This window comes from Ostrea edulis, chromosome 4 (assembly GCF_947568905.1).
Source record: "Ostrea edulis chromosome 4, xbOstEdul1.1, whole genome shotgun sequence".
NCBI lineage: Eukaryota > Metazoa > Mollusca > Bivalvia > Ostreida > Ostreidae > Ostrea > Ostrea edulis.
In genome coordinates, this window is record NC_079167.1 from 92,290,801 (window position 1) to 92,305,616 (window position 14,816).

General features: G+C 34.7%; 2 long non-coding RNA genes across 2 annotated transcripts; one reads left to right on the forward strand and one right to left on the reverse strand.

Moving 5' to 3' along the window:
- Positions 1–5,476: 5,476 nt before the first annotated feature.
- LOC130054448 (uncharacterized) lies at positions 5,477–7,515 on the forward strand. Its single transcript, XR_008802768.1, has 2 exons — positions 5,477–6,576; positions 7,201–7,515. It is a non-coding gene; the product is annotated as an uncharacterized LOC130054448 (long non-coding RNA).
- Positions 7,516–10,739: 3,224 nt separating this feature from the next.
- On the reverse strand, positions 10,740–14,208 carry LOC125670252 (uncharacterized). Its single transcript, XR_007368144.2, has 5 exons — positions 14,128–14,208; positions 13,458–13,556; positions 12,025–12,161; positions 11,625–11,761; positions 10,740–11,385 (listed from the first exon to the last, which is right to left on the reverse strand). It is a non-coding gene; the product is annotated as an uncharacterized LOC125670252 (long non-coding RNA).
- Between the last annotated feature and the right edge of the window lie 608 nt (positions 14,209–14,816).

Consider the following 14,816-nt stretch of genomic DNA (forward strand, 5'->3'; position numbering starts at 1 on the left):
ATCCCCTAACACTACAGATATACGACATATGTGCACAAAAATACAGACTTTATATTTTTCTTAGGTTTTCTTTTATAATCAGGGACCATAGTTTGCAATCTTGCGACTTCACAAAGTTATACTTTTTGCAATTTGTTTTATGCAGAACCATTTTCAAGAAAAATGAAAATATTTAAAGATTTTCACAGAATGTAAAAATGGAAATATTTGGGAAAATTTCAATGTCAAAATTGGTCTTAGTCATAAAACAATGAGTATAATGGTTATATAGTTGTCATTGAAGATATCTTGGGATGAAAGCTGGCATTGAATGCAATTTTTCTAGTCTCAAGACTATTGTCTACAACTCAAATTCAAATACGACCTGGAACGTATCTCCCTTTCTGATACTTACAAACCAGGGCTTTCCATAAAGAGTAGTTTGGTTTAAATTTAGAACTGCAAGACTTGTCCCTAATAGAACATGAGTGAAGTATCTACGTGATGACGCAAGACAAATCTTAAGATACCGGTATAATCACTTTAAAGTTGATTATTCACAAGCCCCTCATCAAAAATAGGAATTCCGTCTTACATAAAGATATTTAGGAACGTCAAAAAAGAATTTTAGTTTTACGAATCCGAACATGTACATTCATATCTTGATTGACATTGTATTGAATACGATGTGAATAAATTCTATACGAGTCTTTGTCATGTACAATCTTCTGAAGCTTTCTTATAACTATCTTGCAACATACATTCTCTCAATCTCTCTTGTAATATTTCACAGGCATATAAAAGAAATGACGCACGATTTAAAGTGATTGCTATCATCACAGTGACAAGAATGTATATTGAATTGGGATGATCAGAAATAGAAGAGAGTACACAGCACTGGGATCATGAGTGGTACTAAAATACGAAAAGAACCCAAATATTAGTTTTCATAATATATATATAATTAGCTGATGGCTCACGGCGGGTGTGATTTGTCAACAGGGGATGCTTACTTGGGTCTTATCACATGAAAGGTGAAGATAACTAATAGTGATCAATCTCATAACTCCCATAGGCAATACAAAATAGAGAGTTGGGTAAACACGGACCCCTGGGTACAGCAGAGGGGGCTCAGGTGCATAGGAGGAGTAAGCATCCTTGTCGACCGGTAGACGCGTAACTGCCTATACTCAAGTACGCAACTGCGTACACATCATTTGCGAGAGAAAGAGAGAAAAAGATTTTTGCCGTTTAAATATATGTGCCTAAAACATAAATGCATTACATCCTGCCGGTTTATAGTTAATCAGCATGATAATGTTTATTCAAGTTGAAAATAACGAATAAAATTCGTGAAACGAATATAAAGTCTTTCCAAGTACACACGATGAGTTGGCATGATAAAACACTTTAGAAAAATAATTGAATTGTGAATACTTTTGGGTTTAGAAATTGACAAGAAACCCCGTTTCTATGCACTGAAATAGGTGATTTCATTGTTAAACCCATGAGCTTCCGGGGACTCCGCCCCTGGCCCCTTGTCTTTGAATTGGATCCTCTGGGGTCTCAAGGCGGCCCCGACTCCCTTACAGTTCTTTTCGTACACTTCATTTTCTTTCTGCCTACGCACCTGACCGGTGACATCCGCCGTGAGCCCTATATCTTGACTAGTTAAACGAAGTTACCCGTCTCTTGTGTTCTTGGAGGTCCGTGTTTCACCTGTCTTCGATTTTGTACTCTTTAAAGAATTTTTGAAGTTTTATTACCGATCGCCACTTCTCATTATATTAGTTTATTCCTTTCAAAAGGTTTATTTCTTGTAGTTTGCTAAATAGGTTTTACTCAGGTATGTCCAGGTGTCCGTGTTTGCCCACTCTGTATTTCGTATTGCTTATAAGAGTTATGATATTGATCACTGTTCGTTATCTTCACCTTTCACTGAAACCTGAAGCTGAAAATGAAAAGAGGTGGACAATATTAAAGATTTAATGTACTCTAATATTAATGCCCCTTAAAGGAACAAATCACACTGAAAAATGGATATGCACATGTGTAAAACTAAAGAAAACAAAACCTGATAGGAAATTCGTATGTTGTGTTCCACTTACTCGTTTCGTTTTTATATTAAAGGACATATCTCATGTTTTCAAAGTATACAATATTACATGCATTTTGTCTTCTTTATGCTTATAGTAATTAATTCTAATAGTTCGTTCGCCGAAATTTTGCGATAATTAACCACAATACAGACTTAAATCTAAGCCCCGATTTCAAAAAGTCAAGTTAATTAGGTAGGTGGTCACGTGGTACTGTGACGTCACATGCGCCCTTCGAATTGTGAAAGTACTGCGAGATATTATTAAAAACTCAACTTTTAGGGGCCTAATTAATTTACCATGGGCAACATTTAAATCGATGTTGATAAATTGTCCGAGTTTTATATGTGTTCGCCACCAGTGCACACATATAACGATGTAAATACCCAAATATAGCGAGTAAAGCGTGTATGAAATCGGCAAAATTGTGAGTAAATAATGTTTATATGGGTCGCTGTCTACAAACTGTTTGGGGATGTTTTTCCTTTATACATCTGTAATTGGCGCTGTTTTTCTAAAATAAACAGTACAATCATTATTTATTTTTGGATTAGACAAATTATGATAAGTTAAATTGTTGACAACTAGGCCCTATGCCAAGCTATTGTCACGCGTGCATTTCGGAAAGAAAGAAAAAGACAACACGCACACAAATCAATAAAAATATTCAAATTTAAAGTGGTAATCACATTATTTTATTTTGATAAAGCAATCTTATTACTATTTTTGAATTGTGATCTGCACGTCTTTAGGAAGTACGAAGTGGGAGCACGGCGTTATAGCCTACTGACGCACTCAAGATGCTACGAGTTCAATAAAGAAATAATTTTATAATTCAATTTAAAGTTAGGAAATACAATATTCTATTATTTGTATAATTAAAAGTTCAGTTATTTTGTATCTTTATTTTTTGTTGTTGTAAATCTACCAGTTGGTAGAAGTTACATTGTATCGTCGATATATGTTACAAGGTGAAGGTCAGTTGATCCGAGTGTGTATTGAATTTGAAGAGCAAAACAGAATGTATGCTATAGGCCTACCAGTGCTTATAGCTTCGATATATCCATTTTCTCGCAGTTTATCAGGGTCTCTGTCCAAGCGATGTTTGAAAAGGTAACTGGGTGTGTTTTTTAAGGTAAAGTTCTTGCTCCAACAAAAAAATTATCCACGTCTTTTTTCTCGTACCTTCCTTCGAAAAATTGAAAAATACTCAGTCTAAATCCTTTCTATCGACAACTAGTACACCCGAGCACGGCACAAAACATCTTAATGCATTATTATTTACAAGCCGTTAACGTGACAATTGGTTTTTGTCGATTAAATCTAATCTGTTTATGAAATGGCTAATAGATGTTTTCAAACCCGAGGGCGCATATGACGTCACACAAAATGGCGCGTAAACTAGCGAAAGAAAATATGAATATCGCAAGATTTGAATTTCATCGCTTTCAAACTCGAAAACTACGCAAAATATTTCATTCAAAACACATTTAAAGTAGTTTTAGGCATAAAAAGAGTTAATTTTGCTGAAAAAATGAAAAAGTTTAGAAACATGCGTTGTGTCCTTTAACAGTTACACTTTTCAATGTTCATTTAAATCAATGCGTGGAGTCAAACACCTGCTTCTTCCTTTTGTCGAGAAAGCTACATGTACGCGTGTTACTCTGAATGGTAAATGAGACATAGAAGCTGTACTTCATGCGGTTTTTCTTCAAGAAATATAATACTATCATTTGACATATCAGCCATGTAATTCCTTTATCATAGGGACAAATCAATCAATCTGTAGATTCAAGCCTTTTTTGTTCTCAATCAATATCAGAAAAGGATGAAAAACTCATTTTAGCGATTTATGGATTATTGTGTTGCCATGACAACCATAACATCAGGTCATACTACATAATTCAAAACTTAGTGTAGCAGTTTACTGATCAATTTGTATTTTCATGTGAAGGAAGGGATGAAAAATCATCAACGAAAATGTACCGGATAAAAAACCAACAACATATTTTTGTGATTCATGGACTCATTTAGTTGCCATGGTAACTGTAAAAAAAAATTCGTTACACTGCATAATTGGAAACTTATTTTTTTTCATTTTGAATTTTTTATGAGTTATATTCTAAAAATATGCATAGAGAGAGTTTTAATTTTCATTAAAAAATTTCTTCATCAAGTTTTAAGGAACATTTTACAATAATTACAGGTACTATAAGTCTACTGTAAGGTATGCGCATCTTGTACTTCAATGTTAATGTACATGTATGATTATATTTACAATAAATGACACTAAATTTTATGAATGCATGCTATACATGTATATGAATACAACTATTCCTAAAATTTATTTGAATGATGGCTGATAAACATTCAATTTGTTTTAGGTGACGAAAATGGTGAAAAAACACATTTTTGGGATTTGTGGGATATTTTTGTTGTCATGGCAACCGTTACACGACATTTTAGTGCATAATTTAAATCTTCAAGATTTTTCCTTTCAGAATATGCATAGGTTATATTGCGAAAATATGACTAGAAAATGCTTTAATTTCAATTTGAAATATTTGTATCAGCTTTGAAGGAAAATTCGAAAATTTCTGGTAGTTAAAGGGTTAGACCTTACCAAATAGAAGGAGGAAACTATTTCTGCACTATCAACACCAGAGAAGTAAAATATGATGTTAACATCGTGATGGAATATAAGTACATGTAAACAGTGGTGTCTTTTACAGAAGTCAACTAGTGCAAGGAAGGCGATTCTGTTGTCTGCGTTTTATACTCCAAAGGGTGTCTGTTGTTTACAACAAGATAGTATTTTAAGTAGGTAATTGAAAATGAGCACGAATAGCAGATGTTTTTTCTTTTCCATTGACGTTTCTCTGCTGACACGACCCACACACTTCTTAAACATGTAATATATTACACCGTTTGAAATATACATATCTCAGCTTTCACAACTAAATTGTATACAATGTACTAATGGTTATTGTGTCAATTCTATCACTATGGTGTTTCAAGGTAATATATTTCTCGATAAAAGTATAGTCAGGTCATTCTGACAAACAATTTAATTACAATACAGCTGTTTAGGAACATATGGAAATGGAATAGACACCTGGGTTGTTTGTATGGTGGGGGTATAAGATAATGACAGATTGGGCTAATGTCTGTGCTTCCAATGTTTTTATAGCACATAGTGCACACAAACTAGAGATATAGAATATTAGTACACTGTAATTTTGTAAGGAAATATTAGCATATTCCGGTAGAAGAAAGTGGTTTTTTCTAAAATACTAGATAATACTATATTTGACTTATGTTGTGGTTTAAGATTGTACAATACTTTCATGGCATAGATGATAGAATGATAACGGAAGTATATGTATAATATAGATGTCTTTTTCTGAGCGGGGAATCATTCATCCGCCTGTAGTTGATGATTAGTTCAGTCTGCAAGTACTATAGTTGAGAGCACTATAGTATTTTACTAACAGCGTAGAGGCTCCTGATGGGTTCTGCACTTCAAATGTGCTTTTCAAGGATTTACATGAATTATTATAGTATTAGAAACACTTGCTAAGAGCCTGACAAACAAAAGGAACGATTGGATAGAGTTTGCCCAACTCTCTATTTTGTATTGCCTGTAGGAGTTATGAGATTGATCACTGTTCGTTATCTTCACCTTGCAGTTAAACCAGTGCATAGAACGTGAAATACTAGTATTACACTCTGTAAATGTAGGGGCGGATAGTTACGGATACCAGCTGTAGGTGCCTGACACAGAGGCCAGAAGATATGTTTAAACACATGTAGTGCAAGCTACCGAACCGTAATGAGGATAGATGTTCATTATAGATTGATAATTGTTTGATGCTAAATTCATGTCACTTATAAAAGCACCAGTAAAAACTAATCTATGACCTAAATGGGAAAAAAATTGTCAATGTTGAGTAATGAAATTTCTTCATATGAACTTTTAAACGTGAATTGATATTGAAGGACTTTACATGCAAGGAGAGACAAACTTTGAAATGAATCCACCCCAAACCCAAGCAACATTCCTTCGTAATGATTTCTTTAAATATAGTATGTGTTATAGCATGTCGTCTTGTGTAGATGAATTAGATATGCAAGGAAGATAGCAGTTGAACGATCGTCAGCAACGGATGACTCCTCTAAATTTACATCCTGGTGTATAAATGTAATATGATGCATAACATGTGAAAGTGCATACATACCATACTCTGTATTGTTGTAAACAAACACTAAACTGGTTCTGGGCTTTGTTGACGTAAGCTTCGAAATTTTCTGTAAACTTTGATTGCGTACATCATATGACGCTCCGTGAGAAACTGATATAAAGAGAAGGCTGGTAGTACAGAAGGTCATAACAAAGAGACAATGACAGAGAAAACATCTCTACTGTTTTGGCTGTTGGTGTATATCGTGTCTACCTTCATACTGGGGACTGTGGAGGTGTGTCATTACCTACTCTCCCCTAGTGAGTATTTGTATTTCACTGGATATTTTTCTAAAAGTTAACGAGAGCAAATATTACAGTATTTGATTCATTAAAATATCTTTGAAATAATGATATCTTTAAGATGACTTTACGTGTATTTATAACGTAGATTTTAAAATGTGGCTAAATATTTATTACCATCTTAAGTGCATTTTGGTATGCTTTTGTGGTAGCTCAGTGTAAAAGCTTTCGCTTCGTTACCGGAAGGTTTTGAGTTCGAGCCTCGCTCGTAAAATTGCAGCGACAAACCTAAGACATAAACATACGTAGTTATTGCTCCTTCACCCAACGCTCGGCATTTAGAAGTGAGATTCCATGTGAAAAGGAGGTCGACTGTCGTGGCAGGCGTTGGCACGTTGAGGAACCCTAACTGCTACGGCTCTGAGCGCTAAACATAGGTGTAATGTCGCCTACAACTGGTGACCTCTCAATATGAGTGAAAGATTCTCGACGAGAGTTTAAAGAAAGACATACAATTAGTATGGTTCGGAATGTTAACATTAAAAATTGATATGAAATTTTGACGGTGTATAATACTTTGTATAATATAGATAAAATGTGCTTTAAATGTTATTTGATGCATACATTTGTTTTCATTTTTAGTCTTCCATAGGCGTGACTCTTGTGCTTCACCAACGGCAGTCTATGCTACATGATGTTAATCTTCAAGGAAACTTTCAAACACCCAAGACAAAGTCGTCTTCACCTTCCATGCCGCCAGGGCCCTCACACTGGTTTTGATCTTATTCATCAGCTTCATTAACAATGGTTGTGAATAACATATTGGATTACGATGTTGCAATGAACATTTGTTGGAAACAAAGGGATCAGTCATGAACTTTGAATATCATTATATTTGTTCAATAAACTACCATTGCCATATATTTGCTCTCTGAAATAAACTTATTCAAAGAGGTCGATACATGTGTCAACTTTGTATTAAGACTTGCATAAATTGGTGCGAATAATTAGTTAGTGTTCTCGTAATATTTTCCCGTAGATTGTTATTTAGATTCGGGGATTCTCACGACCTGACCTAACTACAGGCTTTACAATTCTTTTGATGCAGAGTATGTTCACGTTAGTTTGTAGGTTCATACTCATATCTAAAGTGAATCCATTTAATACTATTCGGATTGAATACATTATATGTATTGTTAAAGAAATTCTACGATTCACAAATTTATCTTTATCAATGCAAGGTGAAGATAACGAACAGTGATCAATCTCATAACTCCTATAAGCAATATAAAGTAGATAGTTGGGCAAACACGGACCCCTGGACACACCAGAGGTGGGATCAGGTGCCTAGGACGAGTAAGCATCCCCTGTCGACCGGTCACACCCGCCGTGAGCCCTATATCCTGATCAGGTAAACGAAGTTATCCGTAGTCAAAATCAGTGTGCCAAGAACGGCTTAACAATCGGTATGAAACATGCCAGACAGCATTTGACCCAATGATAGGTTGTATTGACGAACAATATGTCTTCTTTTGCCCCTTTCGAAGGGAAGTTTATAGCGATTTGAGAAATGAAAATATTTAAGGGTATACATCCACATTTCCATTAAAAAAAATCATACACAAATGGAAATATTTGTGAAAGTTTTCTATTTCAAAATTGGTCTTGGTCATAAGACCTTGTGTTAAATGGTCATAGAGTTCGCCAGGCATGCTGATGCAGATAGCCTGAGATTATCATAATCAGCAGATTGAAACCTCATTTTCTTCTCTCATTTAATCAGTATCAGCTAAACCACACCCAGAAGAAGGAGGAAACTGTTTTTGCACTATCAACACAAGTGCAAGACATTTCTCCTTAGGAAGTGAAAAATGATCAATGTCAACATCGTGACGAAATATAAGTAGATATAAACAGAATAGTTTTTATACGGAAGAGTTAACTAGTGCAAGGAAGGCGATTCTGTTGTCAAACTGTGTTTCATACTCTAAAGGGTGTCGGTTGTTTACAATAAGATAGTATTTCAAGTAGACTCATGTAACTGAGCACAAATAGCACATATTTTTCTTCTCCCTTTTCGTTTCTAATTGACGCCCCTCTGTATGAGAACATGACACATACACTTCTAATACATAATTACAATATATTACAGCTTTTGAAATATACACATCTCAACTTTCATAATAAAATTGTATAGATGTACTTCAATATGCAGATTTACCAATAGTAATAGGGACACTTTTATCACTATGGTGTTTCAGGGTTTTATATTTCGCGATGAAAGTAGTGTCAAGTCTTGACATCTAACCAACAATTTAAGGCTTATACTATTTAACGCCCCTCTCGAAAAATTTCACCCAAATGGGGATGTCACCAATAACTTTAATATATCTGTGCTTTAAATTGTGGTTTAATTAAAGACTTCTTATTTTGTGTGCATGCATTACAACCATTTAAAGCACGGTGTATTTATAACATTAGAAATAGAGCTGGATGTGGAGCCTTTGCTTTCGGACACCACAATCGATTCTAACAAAACTAAATTGTCTTTATTTGAATATATTCACGACTATTTCATGACCATAGGCCAATTATATTTCATTTTAAGCAGCCATTGATCATTTTGGTAGTTGTGAATAAATTGTGACAGAAATATGGAATATGCGAAACGGACATTTTGTATTTTAGAAATCGTGATGCCATTTCTACTGGCATCCGAACAGCTCGGGGCTGTTTAACCAATTTATATAACTGTAAACAATGTCTCTAGAGGATTTTGGGTGTTGCTCAACCGGAAATATAATAAATTAATGCATGAGATTGGGCCATACTTTTTTTTGGACTAGAACATCCAGGATTGAACTTCTTAGGGTCGAGATGTCTGTTAACCGTTTATTCGTATTTACCTGTCAAAGTCTTTTTGACGCTTAAGGTATAGTAGCCTGGTTCCCGAGGCCTTCCGATGTGCAAGCACGAAGGCCAGGCACTCACTGTCGAATGGATTCTTCCACTGATCAAAATCCAATATGGCGGACTCAATGGTAAGTAATGGGAATGTACGTAAATGAGCGTATCATGGCTTAATTAGCTGTGTCACTTTCGATTTTATGTCATTAATTGCCAGAGACAGACCTTAGGAAATGTCTAATACTTGGTTTTCCATGTGACACGCTTGTTTGATATAGTCTTATCCCTTTGTTTTCAAGCAAGTAGGTGATTCGTCAACTCGCATATTTTTCACGTGTGTTAAATTAAATCTAACCGTGTCACTTCGTTTTTTCTACTATTGTTGGGTTGCATAGAGTTGCTGGTGAAGATATAGACTGAGTTTTATAGATGACACGCACCAGTTTTCCAATTTCGAACCGGTAATTTCAGATCGAATTTCCTCCACTCATTTTGACTGGTTATCCTTGTAAAGCAGTACAAATATTATTGTAACTGCTAGCTGTTTATGAGTCTCCCTTGCATGTTGTAAATAATTGATATTAAGCAAGGCATAACATTTTATCCTAGAAAGATAGAAGTTACACCTACATGCACTAATTGTGTAAACACATACAATGTGAAAATGGACAATAAAGTTTTAATTTGGCCTTATGATTGATTGACTGTATATTGTTTAACGTCCCTCTCGAGAATATTTCACTCATATGGAACCAAGAACTTCCATCCAACGATTTTCAGGACCTATTATGTTGCAATCTTACGCTAGTTCAGTTCTTAATATGTAAGTTAGTCATTATTTGTTTCTCTATTTTTTAAAATTCATTCATATTCAAGGGTCACCATCAATTGCTTGTATTTAGACCTATACTTGATACTTTGGTCTTTTGAGCAGTGTAAGGGTCAGATCGTTCTTAATTAATTGTGTCACACTTGTGAAACAAGATTTCATTTTATAATCTTATTCAATGAACACTCTTTCTTCACTTTTCTCACAATATGCAATCAGGTACAGAGGACCTATTCTGACCCAGATAATCACTGGATTAGAAAGACATTTCTTTGAACTAGTTTTAAAGGTATTTCACATACAGAAATGCTAGATTTATTTAAATTTCAGAATATTAGACTTTCTTCATGAACAAGGAATATATTCAATTCAAATGCTTTATTGACGACTACCAAACATGAGGCATACATTATATATACTTGTATATATATATATATATATATATATATATATATATATATATATATATATACATATATCACACTAACCAGTATCAACTGTACAGAATAATGCAATATTTACTCTCCAAGGCTACCAGTTCTTAATGTATGCCAACATGGTGTAATGGTGCACACTTTCGTATCTGTACGATGGAGGAACAGGTTCGATTCCTGTTGTTGGCTTTCCTTTGAAAGAACTAGTAGAGATCTTCCATTGTTTAAGAATACGACAATATCATAGCATTTAATGTCAAAGACACACACTTGCGCAGAAAACATGTTTACTAATGAAATAGCTAAATTTCATTTACACTAATCACTAATTATTTGCATAGAAAAGGTTTTTAACAGAAGAGGGTTGTGATCAAGCATTTCTTGTGCAACACATTCCAATCTGAAAGTTAGCAAAATTCCTCATAAGTGTTATCCCCAAGTAACTGAAACATGTCTGTGTTATATATTTCGAAGGTTCTTTAATCTCCACATATGCATGAAACAATGCCAAATCTCCTTTTTAAGGTCTTTCTAGTCATGTATTTCTCATGTCATACTGTGGAATGAATTGCTACTCCTGCTAGCTAACTTTTTGATCTGAGAACTGACACTCTCAAACTTCCTCCATAAGTCTTTCTCAAAAAGCTCACCTCTGATCTAAAAATTATAAACAATGTCACAAACATCAGTATAATCAGTAAAGATTTGTATCAGGAATAGTAGTAAATACACAATGCACATACATCATAAATATTAATTATGTCATAATTTTATCATAGATAAATAATGAAACAAGTTGTAATTTTTGTAGAAGATGAACAACCAACTGTGAATTTTGAATGTCAATATATTTCCCTTTTCTTCTAAAGTTTTATATTCATGCAGGTTTTACTTACACAAACAAGAGGGAGGGAATGCTGATGTCTGTTTGTATGCATGCCACATTCGTCACTTCCACTCAGAAATTTCTCATTTTCAATAAAGTCATCTGAAGATCTGGCCTCTCCTTTTTAAAAGGATCTGCATGATGCACCTGAAATAAAACAAGGTAGGTCAGTTCATTATATACAAAAAAATCATGCATTTGTCACTAGTGTTTTATCAGTCCAGAAAATGTCAGTATTGAATTTAATCAATTTGGGATTGAATTTCTTCCACTAACAATGGGAACATATTTTAGAATATGATAAACTTCTTAACTCACCTTAAGATGCCAGAAATAATTGATTTTATTATTGCTATAAGAGGTGGGAAACTTGAAATAACAGACTGTAACAAATTGATTTAGTTGTTAACCTGTTCTGGAAGTCTGTAATTCTTTATTCAAGTTGGATGTCAATTCCTTCCAATATGAATTAGTGTGGAGGAGGATAGGTCCTTGAATACCCCTTTAGAAAGTCTTTCGCCATCTCTTTCCATCTGGAGTCTGTAGACTACATGGTAAAATAAAGAGATCAATCTGGTTATCTTTCTTTTCTTTTTTCCACAAAACTATATTATGAATCATTAATTTGGTACACAAGTACCACTAGACAAAATTTTCAATACAGTGAGAGAAACATAAATGCAAAACTTTGTTTTTGGGGATGAATGAGGGTTTCTCCAGATGGTGATCTTCTACATTTTTTTCTTTGAAGCTTTAGCAGGTGTGAATTTAGTATCAAATCCAAGCAGTACCAACGAGTTTGTGCAAAAGCATAACAATGAATGTTACTATATAGCCATATTATGTACTTCAAATTATGTAAAATTTGTTTTTGTTGTTAGATACAGAATTCCTGGCTACTACATAAGATTTTTAAATTGAAGTGTATGAACTCAGTTCTCTCATAAAGAAGACAAAGAATTTGAGTTACATAACAAATGCAAAATATAATGCTAACACAAAAATAGAATACCTCAATGTATAACATTTGGCAATATATAAAAACTGTGGGCCGACCCACGAATATAATTTTGGACAAGCGGGACTGTGAGTCGGAGAGGAATAGTAACTGTTGACAATGAAATTGTTAGTGATCCCCTCTGAAATCTGCAGAATATTCACAGTAAACCAAAGTAACAACAGAAACTTTAAATCAAGCCTATTGGGTCAAGCATAAAGTTGGCAGGTCAACATAAGAATTAAACAAGAGGTACTGTGAGCAATGCTCACTAAGAATACCCCCCGCTTACCCCAATCTCCCAAAGGGTGTTGGTAATAGGTATAAACTACCTCTTTTCTGAGTGTAAAAAACAAATGGCATGACAAACCGAACCATATTGCTACTTCGATGTCCAGTGCACTTGACCTTTGACCTTTTGACTCCAAAATCGATAGGGAACATTTTCATCCCATGGGTAGTCCATATGTATGATATGGTGACTGTACGTGGAAAGGATAACGCTTTAGAGCCCGGAAACCATATTGCTACTTCGATGTCCAGTGCGCTTGACCTTTGACCTTTGGACCCCAAAATCGATAGGGAACATCTTCATCCCATGGGTAGTCCATATATATGATATGGTGACGGTAGGTGGAAAGGATAATGCTTTAGAGTCCGGAAACCATTGCGTCTACAGACGGACGGACAGACAGACGGACAACCCGATTCCAGTATACCCCCCCCCCCCCCACAACTTGTTGCGGGGGGTATAATAATTGACACTGTCAGAGACCATGATACTGAATTATAAAATGCATAAATAGCCTTATCTCCTACACAAGCAATATATACATCTTATTATACCTGTTGGCATGGTTTTGCATATTCATGAAGCATTATATATGAGGGTGTTTTTTCATTCACTATCATATGTTTCTTCTTTCCATATGTATGGAAAATTATCTGAAATTAAAACAATTAATATATACATTATAGTGATACACATGTATAAAATTTCGAGAATCTGTAAAATTGTACACTTTAAGTCCAATAAAAGCTTAAAACACCTCCATCATCGCACAAAAAAGTAATCGTTTAAACTTCAGCTATAGCCTATATAGTCTTATCAAAGTAAAACACGTCATGAGATCTATATGTAATCAAAAATTGTCCAAAAATGAGTGGAGGAAATTCGATCAGAAATTGCCGGTTCGAAATAGGAAAACTGGTGCGTGTCATCTATAAAACTCAGTCTATATCTTCACCAGCAACCCTATACAACCCAACAATAGTAGAAAAAACGAAGTGACACGGTTGGATTTAATTTAACACACGTGAAAAATATGTGAGTTGACGAATCACCTACTTGCTTGAAAACAAAGGGATAAGACTATATCAAACAAGCGTGTCATATGGAAAACCAAGTATTAGACATTTCCTAAGGTCTGTCTCTGGCAATTAATGACATAAAATCGAAAGTGACACAGCTAATTAAGCCATGATACGCTCATTTACATACATTCCTATTACTTACCATTGAGTCCGCCATATTGGATTTTGATCAGTGAAAGAATCCATTCAACAGTGAGTGCCTGGCCTTCGTGCTCGCACATCGGAAGGCCTCGGGAACCAGGCTAAAGGTATAGAAGAAAGTACTTTGATTTCAGAATGAATGTGATTGTCAGAGGGAGAATGATGGACCGAAGCATGAATTTTGTAAATTGATTCTTGTGTTGTTAAATCTTCGAGAATCTTGTTGGAGATGTCTGATTCGGTTCACGAAACAACTTAGCATCATCTAGCAGTAGCAGATTTCACCGTAAGCACTTAAAATGTAACACTAATTTTAATATATTGTAAACAAATTGTAACTGTAAGCTAGGTTATTCCAAAATTCCACAACATATCAGAGGAACCGGTAATTTAGCCTGTACATAATAAGAGTAGGGATATATACCATACCCCCCTAATAAAAGCACTGGGATTACTGGATCAGAATAACAATTTGGGTGGGTGACGATAAAAGCAGAATTTTCGAATTATTTTGAAGCGAAGTTTTGAGTAAGAAATGGTGTAATTCGTTTTGGGTTATTTTTTTCTTTGGGGATGGTACCATAGGGCCTACTATTATTATTACAGACAAAAATACCTGTTCCTGTGAATATTCACACCTGACGACCTGTAAAAGGTTGTAAATAGTGAATGTGAACAGCTGCATGTGAA